This window comes from Polyodon spathula, chromosome 3, assembly GCF_017654505.1.
Source record: "Polyodon spathula isolate WHYD16114869_AA chromosome 3, ASM1765450v1, whole genome shotgun sequence".
NCBI lineage: Eukaryota > Metazoa > Chordata > Actinopteri > Acipenseriformes > Polyodontidae > Polyodon > Polyodon spathula.
The window spans coordinates 21,422,346-21,432,536 of record NC_054536.1 but is presented as its reverse complement, the minus strand read 5'-3'; the positions used below and the strand labels follow the sequence as shown (position 1 = coordinate 21,432,536).

Here is a 10,191-nt window from a genome sequence, read left to right as displayed (position 1 = left end):
ACAGAAATGTTCCTTGCCGAAGTGAAACATTCACACAAGTGCGGCTCTTTGTTATTTCATCAACTTAAGAACGGCCATCATGCATTTTGTCTCGCTCGACCAGGGTCAAAGCATGTCCACCCACATCCTGAGGTACACGGTTTCACACTATGTGGCATTGTGACCCGGGTAGGCAGTGTGAAAGGGGCTTACCCTACACCCTACACATAACAAATCCTAGTATTACTACTGTTTACAAAAGTCAGGAAATTCATTACAAAAAACTGTTAAAAAATGTTTATGGTTCAAGCTTGAAGCCACAAAAATCAGGAAATGCCGTACCAGCCATAACTCTGCTGCATCCAGGTTAGGCTTATAGCAGAGATACTGAAGTGATGGGCAGATTAGCATTCGAGAACCTTAGAAACAACACCTGTAACATGGAAAGGTTCCACTAAACAATGATAAGGGGAACAGTGTAAATCCTTTTGAAATCTTTAGCAACACAATGAAAACTTCAACGAAACAATAATTACCAAGTGTCCCCATCAAGGATGTAAATAACGCATTCTGCGTAGCAGTATAATTAATAAGTAGGTCCCAATACCTATATCCACAGCATGTAGAATATATCATAATAATGAGCTACTATATAAAAGCAACCCCTTGTAATTTATTATTAAAGCTGTTCAGTGTCCAAGACCTTCCTGTCCAAAAAGCACTACACTGCAGGTCTCTGCAGAGCCAGTTTATGTGGACTATCCATTGCAGCTACACACAGGATTATACTGTATTCAATGCAGCTATACTGTATTCAATGTGTTGCCCAGCACCTTTAACACTTTATTATAACATGATTACACCTTAAAATAAGTTGATGCAAAATCTGGGTTTATTAATCAATGCTGTCAAATTCTCTAATGAAACCCAGCTGTGTGTTATCGGCCGAGTAGTTGCACAATTGGCTGGTATGTTGTGGTTAGGATTAGGGTTAGGATTACTTTGTGTTAATATTGGTACTCTTTGTTTAGATTTTCAGTATCTTAAACATCCTATCGCAACATTTAAACTGTACGGATGAAATATATTCACTTTGTTTGAAGAATAGATATTGTTTATCCATCAGTTACAGTACACCAATTGCTTTAGCAAAACTAGATTGCCTCTGCTGTTTACTTAGAATAGCATAAATCCAGTCGCAGTCTCCAATGCAGTGGTTTGTGCATCATTGCTGTAATGTAAATTCCAAGCTATATTTGATGAGTTTGGGAAGTTTAAAAGAAGTGCATTTAGCGTTATTGCTTTGGCAGAAGGCTGATGGCAATCTTCCAATGTACCTTTAGTGCTGTTTAATGAGAGTGGAGTCACTGTAATTTACTGCTGCATTATAGCAAAATCCAATGACTGGAAAATGAGCCTCTCACTTGAGCAGATAAGCACCAAACAGTACCATCTCATGGTTTCCTTTATGTTCTTTGTAAAAATAGCCAGATAACCTATGTTGCAGTAAGGAACATGAGAATCTGTTCCATGAAGGTCCATCATAGTGAAGTCATATGTAATTAATCCCTACTTGAAAAGCAAATGACGAAATGTGCTTTGCTCCGTGATAAGGAGACCAGTGATAATGTCACTGGTGTTAATAATAGGTACGAAATAGATTTTAAAGCCTTAGTTAGCATTCCATTAAACACTACATTTTCAAATATATTTAACTTCCAACCTGTTTGATATCCTTTTATGTGTGTTTCTTTACAATTATCATGTTATTCCTGCTTGGGTCTTTACATTCCATGCTAACTAAATATTCCAGCAAATATGCTATTTTTTTAACCACTGCTTCTGAAAAGACTCCTAGAAAACGAATTTGAAAAATCAACACTATATATGTGCAGATGTAATTTCAGTGTAATTTTGCTGGCATTTCCATTTATTAAACTGCCTGCAAACTTTGTGCAGATCCCTTTTTGTCACCCAGTTGTCAGTAAAGCATGGTACAGGTAAATGTATCAGGATCTGTAATAATATTAAAATAAACTGCAATGCTCATGCTGTATTTCATTATAATTTACTCATTTGTTGTGTGAGAGCTACTACCTTCAAATCCATTTGGTAGCGTCCGGCAAATACTGCACAGCCTGTGTTTGCTATATCGGCTGGATATCACTTCAACAAATGACACTCGCTGCTATTTTGGAATAAGGGCTGAGCCGATGGAAAGCACGTCAGCTATTCAGCAGCAGAGACAGACGAAGGGCAACGAAAAAGAAAGTCTCCAACCCACTACAGGGGACTGGGGGACAATTCCCGGCCACTGACTTTTACTAAGGAAGAAAACGCAAACTTTATCCTATTTAACGTTTGGATTTAAAATAAATAAATAAAGGGCGAGAATTTGGATCTAACTTTATGATTTTGGGACGTTATGCCAGCATTGTGCCTTATGATAGGGAAAAAAAACCTTGTTCAAACTTATCTATAAGAGCCTGAACTATATCAGGTAAGACACTTTACAGCGTTATTAATGTTAATGTATTTTTTTGTGTTCGGTGGGTTTGGTTGTTTATGCTCAGTTGGGCTGTGCAGTACTGAGAATATAACAAATACTGCCGTATTATTAATACCACTTATATCATCATAGAACGGTACCACACCAAATGAACAACTGTTCTGAATAGCATTTCAAAGGACATCGTATCACCGAGCTACACATTGCTTATTTACTGTACTTAGAGAATAAGCATTACAGATGCGTATGCAAGTAGGTATTCTCCTGACAGTATAACACTTGTACTTTTTTCATATTTGTATGTATTTGACTATTTAAATCAGCAATAGCCGTTCGTTTATTTATTTATTTATTTGTTTGTTTTAACCCGTTCCGCATTGTACACGGCGGTATAGGGGTTTATTTAATGAGATTTTTCCAATCCTCGGCTCAGGTATGAAATACAACCTACAGGAAGAACGTTTTTTTTCAATTGATTTTATTTTATCAGATGTGTCGGGACAGTCTTATTTATTTGTGTTGCTGTTTAGATGTCAATGGTCGGAGAGTTGTTTCTTTAACAGGTTTGTCTGCGCTTGTACAGTAAGGATTGACCTATCAAACAGCTGATCACAAGGCGCTTCTACAAATGGACATGCGTTCAGATAGAGTTCGACAGCTGAGGCTATTTTTGGGAAGTGGGGCTCACTGGAGTGGTGTAACAAAGGCACAAAATGTCACACTGTTTAAATAGACAGGATAGTTCAATCTGATATACATGCATCAATAAAAATGAGAGTTTATACATTAAAAAAAAAAAAAAAAATCGATGTTTTACATGTTAATGCTTGGGAACCAAAGACAAAACTGTCAGTCGTGAGTTTGTGTTACAGTAATAGCATTAAAACTAAATCAATTCAAACAGGATAGCTGTTATTTGTAAAATTCCAATTTTTGGTCATTATTTTTAACTATCAGAACTCGATAATTTGGTGACACTTTATTCAAATATTCCGGGATTAATAATGTTAGTTATGAAAAAATTGCTAACTAATTTCTTGCTAGTAGTATTTTTACATTTAAAATGTACCTTTATCTTTGCACTTCAAAATCTGGATGACAAACCAACCATTACAGTAGGAGCTATTAAAAACACACAAAATTAGTTATCAGTTTTATTTTTGATAATACAATATAAGCATGTTTAATAATTACCTTATTGACCAGTTTACCAGGGCAATGTATGATTTATTCAGTTGAGTAATTCACATTTAGTACATGCCTTTTTAATAGTTATTAATTTGATTTTTGGTTTTAAATACTGTAGTTAGCAATTCATTATTAAAATAACTTCAAACAAAAAACAAAAAATAAACAACCGTGCTGACAAATTTGTTTGTGATGTATAAAATTGATTGGGAGGTGCCACAATATTCATGTGGTCCTTATTACAGTTAAGGGTTTCAGTGTCAATCAATACTCTCATCACACTACCTTAAAATAAAAGATCAGCTTACACTTTTGTCATACGTATTCGATTTCTTTTTTTGGAGAGTTTGCAACAAAATGAAGCTAGGCATCACTGTATTTCAATGAGGTGGGGCTATGCTAAAATGATAAAGTTTTATGAAGTAAATAAAACTTGTGTTATAAATGTGCTATATATATATATTTAGCACATATCTTTTTTTGGCTACCAGTCAAGTCTTCTTTGAAATATGTTGCTTTTAACAAGTAGCATCCTTCCCATTCTGTAGCGTTGCGTTGTTGGTACTTTAGTAGCTACTTTGTAGGGTACACCCCATAAATGTAGTTTGAATCACATTTCTCTTTTTTTTTTTTTAAATTCATATAATCTTAAGACTAGCAATTTTAAACCTGGTAAGTCAAATGAGAAGAAATTCATATTTTGGATAATTATATAATATGTTTTAAGCTTGTATGGTAACGAATAGAAAGAATAGAGAGAGGTGGGAATCAGGGATTATTGTCGCAGTTGTATAAAGATTTTTTTCTAGTTGTCCCCTACCATATGGAATAATAAATGATACATTACTGATCCCGGTTCCTGCAGGCAAGCGCATCACACAGGGCGAGGCAGTCCACAAACAGGAGGAGGACGGGCGAGAGAGAACCCGGGATCTCTCGCACTAAAGCATAGCGCCAATACCGCTGTACAAAAGAACCGGCTCCTTTTGCACTCGTGCATGCTACAATACGATACGCTGTTTATCAAGCCAAAATCGATTAAGTATGTGACAATGCAGTACATTATTGGAGAACATACTGGTATGACTCCTGTAAGTGTCTATAAACACTGCCCGTAAGGTGCGCATGTAGACCTTTATATTAACAACGTCGCTACCAGTAGAAATGGCTAAAACAGACCACTACAATTTGATAAGGAAAATCATTGGCCCTTCCCACTTATTTCCGCTTACTGTAAGCCATACCGTATTTAAATATTAACTTTGCATTGTAACCCTGTACTGCACTGTAATAATAATAATAATAATAATAATAATAATAATAAATAATAATAATAATAATAATAATAATAATAATAATAATGTACTTCAGTTATTTTTTTTTACATTTTTATTGGCTGTTCCAGTGGAGCTGTCGCTTAAGTTTTACGTTATTAAGTAGCCCTTTCTATTGAACAACGTGCACGCCGAGAGCGCTTCGTAACTTAGTCAGTGAGCGTTTCAAAATGGTGGAGGCGCTATACTAGTAGGGCGCCTTTGGTGTAATTTCCCCACGTACTGGACTTTTTAACCAACATATCTGTGTGCATTCTTTTTCGTAAAATAATATGTTTGTTTTTTTCCAATTAACAGTGCAATTATTTGACTATTTTCCTTTTAAATGAAGTGAATCTGCAAGCATCGCCTGCAACATTCGAAAGACTCAGCTTGTTATTGTTAGTTTGGTCGGCCTTGTATTAAGGATATCATAACTGTATTTAAAAAGAACAATAATGGACGAATAGCGCTGTGTTAAAGGTGAACTCAATATAACGCCGTTTTTGTTTGTTTGTTTTTGTTTTTTGCTATTTCTGCGAGATTAGGCTTCACTGTGTATCTCCGCTGAAAAGGCACAGCAGTATAGGCTACACCGAAAACTTTAAAACTTTTTTTTTAGTGTTACTTTATTATCAAACCAAGAACACATTCAAAACAAAATAATATATGTACTATAAGACTTCAATCATATTGGAGAGAAAAAACAAACAAACACTAGAACTAAAATTGTAAGATTTTGCTGGGGAACAGAAAAGGCAGATGCAGGAGCTCATGGAAATGCAGAAGGTTGCAAAACAAAGAAACTAACCTTATTTTACTTACTGTAACCCTGGTTCCCTGAAAGAGAAGATGGCCACCAACAACATTACATATGGGATATGCCTGCCCATTGGGTAGGTATTTTCTGAGCTCTGTGCCAGAGCTGACGATAGGCCCCATTCCTTTCTGGCTCATGCCTTCTGAGGGATTAAAATGGTCATAAAGATGAATGCCTCGGTGCATGGTAGTGAGCACCCAGGTGTCCGAGGTGCAAGCACGGCAGTATTGTGTGCACCAAATGCACCAAGGCGCTTGCACGTAGCAGAATGTGCACCGAGTACACCGAGGTAACGCAAGCACCGAGGCACTATGTTTACCGAGAGCCATGTGTAACGAGTGCACTAAGCACTGAGCGCACCATGTGCACCGAGCGTCGAATGCACTGGGCACCGCATGCACGAGCACCGTGTGCACCAGGGTCATGTATGCACGAGGCGCTATACGCACCAAGGGCACTGTGCGCAACGGGTGCACTAAGCACCTAGTGCACCGATTACCGAGGCACTGAAGTACCAAGGGCTGAGCATGCACTGAGGTAGTGAAGCACCAGGGGACAGCTGAAGCAGCGGTGCCTACCCTAACCACGTGTAGGCACACGCCTGGTCAGGCCGAAGCCGCGGCGGGCGAATCTGTGGACGGAGTATAACAGTATTACTGGGGAACACACTGCTGTTGTTGATTTTTCAAAGGCCCGATGCACCGAGGTGGGTGGGCCTGGGCAGCCGTCGAGGTCTACTCTACAATGGGTCTGGAAAAAACAGCCCTTGGAGGACAAGGCCTGCTGTTTATTTTTCCTTTTTTTGTTTTTACCTAGTTAATTTAGTCAAAAAACTACATATATATATATAAATTGCCACTTGGCAGATAGCTGAGTCGCTCGACAACGGGGGTATGGCAGAGCCTAGCCCCTGTGGAGGACATGCTACCACATGAGTGAAGGCTGGAAAAGACAACAACACTCACTCCTTTAAATCAATACTGCACAAGCAGTCGACTCATGTACCACAGATAGGAAAGCAGCAGCCTGGAACGCAACTGCGTGCAGGTTGCTGAGGAAGAAAGAAGGAAAAGGCTGAATCAGGAGTCACTGATATCGTGAAAGCAGCAAGCCAGCTTTCAGCCTGAAAGGCAAGGGAACTGCAGTGACTTAAATTTATTTTTCACAATTTGCTTACATACCAACACAGAAGGTCTTGACAGGCAAAAATAGAAATGGCTTCCGTGGTATGACAGTTGTAATCTCTCGGTAGGCGGGACTAAGGGTGTCATCTGAGGAAGGGGCCTATTGGCAGCTCTGGTATAGCGAGCTCAGAAAATACCTACTAATAGGCAGGCATATCCCATACGTAATGTTGTTGACAATCGTCTTCGATTTGAAAGGGAACTGCTAAAGTGATTCACAGATGTATTTAAAGAATCGTTGAAGAAGTAATTTCTTTGGAAAGGTTTTATTTATTTGATTTGCTGTATAAAAATGTTACTTTGTTGAATAATTGTTTAAAACATTTGCTATACAACACTTCCATACAACAGAAACATCTTAATTGCAAGCAATAACTGCACTATAGCCAACTATAAATAAAACATGCACTATGCAACAATCACAGTACTGAAGAACAACGCTCTTAATGTAGTTTTCAATCCGTACAGGACTCTTGCATGTGTTTGAATTCACTGCTGCTAAAGCCATGGTGTTGGATCTCGATACACGTGTATGAGAGCCACTAAACAGCATATTTTCTGCACAATCTGTCATAAATTCATCAAATACAGTGCTAGTGCTGTATTTTCCGCTATCTTGAATGTTCAATAAGACTTAACTTATGCTACGTAGCGCTACGGCAGAGCACTCAACCTATTGAACGCAGCCTAGAAGACCATGAATATTTTAAGTCGTTCAGTACAAAAGGTACTATGTTTTGTGGGGTAAGGGCCCCAGTTTTCTTAAGGTGGTAATCCCCACAACATTTGCCTTAGATTTAAATACTGAATCGGTGTTTGCAGAGAGGCTGAAAAACCTTTCACATTTAGTTATAAGGTCACAAATACAGCAGCTGGCTCAGTTCAGTGCCAAGGGAGCTTGGGCCCCTTTTGTGAAGTTCTATACAGCATTCAATCATTGTGAAAAGTTTTGTGAAATTCAGAGGTGGCCATTTTCCCCAAGTGTGGCCAACTTATTAGTCACACCCAAATGTAAATCTACAGAAAGCAGGAAAGAGGATATTTGTCTCCTGAAACTAACTGCACTTTTTTCAGCTAGGCCTGCTTCAATGAATGACCTTGATTGATTTTTGGAAGATTATGCTTTAAGTGAATCCTGATTGACCGTACTCCCTTTCACAATTTTTGACGGAACAAAGCTGTAACTTTCAAAATCTATAATGTTAATTGAATTGGACCCTTAGAAATTGTGGCAAATGTCCAGAGATTTACTAAGCTTTTTTATAAAAAGTGTTCACTGTTACTTGATGTAGTGGAAATTGAAATAATAAAACAGAATACTATAAACTGACTGAATTTTAACGCAACACGCTGAATGCTATTTTGCTTCCCATCCTCATGTCCTCGCTAGATCAGTCACTTTTCCAAAAATCTGTACAATTACCAAATACAACGGAATTCTTTGTGAAAAAACTGCTCAAACTTTTAGCTGTCTTTTAATTTGTGCTTTTTAAAAGATTCAACGGTTCAAATCTATCTGAGAAGGTTATGGGGGTGTAGCAAAGACCTACTACCTCTTTTTTTTATCTTATTCTCACCACCAGTGTGGTGTAGGACACCAGCACAAATTGCAATATTTTTCATTTTGTATTATTTTATATACAGATATATCCATTACAAGTTTGTTTTAATTGTATTTCCTGTTAATAAACTGACTGCATTGCTAAACCGTATTTCTGTTGTGTGAGCCTTCATTACTTGTTTACAAGCAGTCTCTGATCAAGTTGAAAAGCTTCAGTCAGGCTACACATCCACTAATTATAGATATCACGTGACAGCTGATATTTGAAGTTCCTTGTTTTGATTAAAAAAAAAAAAAAAAAGATAGTATGTACTGACTAAAAGGAAATCAGTCATTCAGGCTGTGCTGTGATAACTACAGGAGATGTTATATATTATGAGTGACAAGTGCTTTTGTCTTGTTTAGAGTTCTGATTTTTTAATTATAAAAGTTTCAGTGTCTCTTTTGGTTTGTGTTTGACTTCAACCATAGCGATAGCTGGTCATTCGATGAGGGACTCTATAGCCCCTTTCACACTGGCATGCTCTACCCGGATTAGGACCCGGTGCCATGCAGGTTGGTTATTTGTTGATTACCTCAAATGTTTCTTCAACCCTGGGTAGCAGTGCCAGTGTGAAAGGGGTTTATGATGTTTGTTCATCCAAACTGTGCCATATTGTTTTAATGCAGAATAACAGGATTTGGAATCCCTATGAAAGTGAATGGCAAAGAGATTCCACTGTTCATATAATGACCTGTAATTTTAGTTTCTGTTAGGATTATGATTATAATTATTTGGTGTGTTGAGTGTACAAGGCATTGAGTGTATAAGAAGATTGGAGTGGATAAAATCTGAGTTCAACAAAATCAGTAATTCTGCAGGATGCTGTTCTGTGAATGGATGCAGAGAAGAAGCACAGTACATGTATACTTTAAGTTTGGGAAAAGCATGAGAAACTGCAAAACACTGTGAACATATAAGGTAATACCATCTTCAAACCTAGAATACTGAATCCAAACCTCCCTGGTCTTAAAGTGTAACATCTACTCAGTAAGTTAAAGTAGCCACTCTCTGAACCTGCCTGTCATGCAGCAGAACACCACTGGATCTTTCCAGCCTTGATATTAATCTTCATGTGTTTAAGATTGTGGAACATAAGGTCATGATTTTGTGAATGTCAACAGGTGGAAAACAGACATGAAAGTAAAAGTAATTAAAACAGTACTTGTATAAATATGTTAAGTTAATTCTCGCTTGCTTAAAATAGCAGAAGGGATATCATATCACTTTGAGACTTAGTGAATTTTTTTTCCCTTGCTGTGCACTTTTTGCTTGGTTTTAACAGTAGCAGCTGTGTGATTAATACAGGGATTAAGATACTCATGTTGCTTTAATCCCACTACATCTCATCATACTATAATAGGAATATAACCTAATACACTACGGACTTGATGAAGGATCAAGTATGATGACCCCAAAGTGACTCTAATCACACATTGTAGGAAATGTCATTCGTTGGCTGTAACTTCTGGATGATTTCACATAAGGACACATGCTTGGTATTGGGTGACTTGTGTGAAAATGCTATTGGCAGCATGTTTGTCTTTTAGTCGCAATATGGAAGACAAACCATTCAGAGTAGGCATCTTGGGCTTCA

General features: G+C 37.7%; 1 protein-coding gene across 15 annotated transcripts in view; it reads left to right on the top strand.

Annotated features, from left to right (window-relative positions):
* The first annotated feature begins 2,170 nt into the window (after positions 1 to 2,170).
* Positions 2,171 to 10,191, top strand: part of obscnb (obscurin, cytoskeletal calmodulin and titin-interacting RhoGEF b) — a 131,005-nt gene continuing 122,984 nt past the window's right edge. For all 15 annotated transcript variants that reach the window (XM_041244678.1, XM_041244671.1, XM_041244666.1 and 12 more), the window contains exon 1: positions 2,171 to 2,479. The gene's annotated coding sequence lies outside the window, so the exon portion shown is untranslated. The remainder of the gene's footprint in view (positions 2,480 to 10,191) is intronic.